This window comes from Nothoprocta perdicaria, unplaced genomic scaffold (assembly GCF_003342845.1).
Source record: "Nothoprocta perdicaria isolate Ctin4 unplaced genomic scaffold, notPer1 scaffold_250, whole genome shotgun sequence".
NCBI lineage: Eukaryota > Metazoa > Chordata > Aves > Tinamiformes > Tinamidae > Nothoprocta > Nothoprocta perdicaria.
Genome location: NW_020455478.1, coordinates 113421 through 114868, shown reverse-complemented (window position 1 = coordinate 114868; position 1448 = coordinate 113421).

Below are 1448 nucleotides of genomic sequence, written 5' to 3'. Positions count from 1 at the left end.
TTGCTTCTCTGACAACCCAAATCTCACATGTATTTTGAGCTGATGAGACAGAAGCAGTCCTGCTCTCTAAGTACCTGGAAAGTGCTCTCTCTGATGGTGTTAAAATTTTTCTCTAATTTTGCTGAAGAGTTAGGAAATACACTCATGACTGGCAGGGAAGCACTCAGATACCATAGCAATAAGCACCAAGCTATTTATTGTGCTATATTCAGAGCAGGGTTGGGTGAAACATGCCACACATTAAAAAATATCTCGAGAAAGGAGGACAGTCATTCCACCGCGAGTGCTCTCCGCTCTGGAGGCGGTGAGGCCGCATGGAAAAACCATGAGATCATTTTAGTGCATTTTGCAGAGGCTTGGAAGGATGCAGGATGGCATGGGCAGGCACAGATAAGGTGTTCCCAACTCGCTAGCATTTGACTGAGCATCACTCTATCTGGCTTGCCCCACATACCCTTTTGTGATTTAACATAAATGCAAGGGAATTTGGGCCCTCCTTGCTGCAGGAAGCTATAGCTGTGTGGCCAGACAGGTCATTTCTATAGACAATGGGAAGGAAAAGACACTTGGAGCTTTGCAGACAACGACCTGGGAGCCCTGGTAGGCAAACTGAACACAGGTTGGCAATGCAYCCTCATGGCAAAGGTGGACAGTGATATCCTGGACTGTTGCCAGAAGGTCAAAGGAGGTGCCCCTTCTCCTGCACTCAGCTCAGGTGAGTCCACGTGTCTCACATGTGTCTAGTGATTTACTCCACAGGATCAGACAGACATGGATTTACTGGGGCAAGTCAAGCAAAGGGCTACTGAAATGGTGAAGGCTCTAGAGCAGCTCTCATATGAAGAGAGGCTGAGAGAGCTGGGACTTTTTAGCATGGAGAAGAGATGGTGCAGAGGGGATCTTATCAATTTTTATAAATATCTGGTGGGAGGGTGTGAAGAGAATGCAGCCAGGATGTTCTCATTGGTGTCCAGTGATAGTTAAGAGGAAATGACCACAAACCGAAACATGCGAAAATACTTTTTCACTCGAGGGTGGTAGAACACTGGAACAGGTAATCCAAAGGTATGGGAAGTCTCCATCCATGGAAATATTTAGAAGCCATCTGGACCTGGTCCTGGGTAAGCTGCTCTAGAKGGTCCTAGCTGAGCAGCATGGATTGGACCAGCTGATCTCTACAGCTTCCTTTCACCTTGATCTATTTTGTGATTCTGTGGTCTGAAGAATGGTTTCTCAAAGCTAGTGACAGAGCTCTGACCTGCATCAGCACAGGCTGCACCTGTTATTCTGCTCTGAGGAGGAGGGTATCTTGGCTGTGAGCTATGAAGTATAAAGAACTACTGCAACCCATCTTGTGTGTGGGGAGAGAAGCATCTCCAAAATTGACTCAGACCTGTCAAAATCCACTGTTAGTGAAACATATAATTAAATGCAAAAAAAAAAAAAAA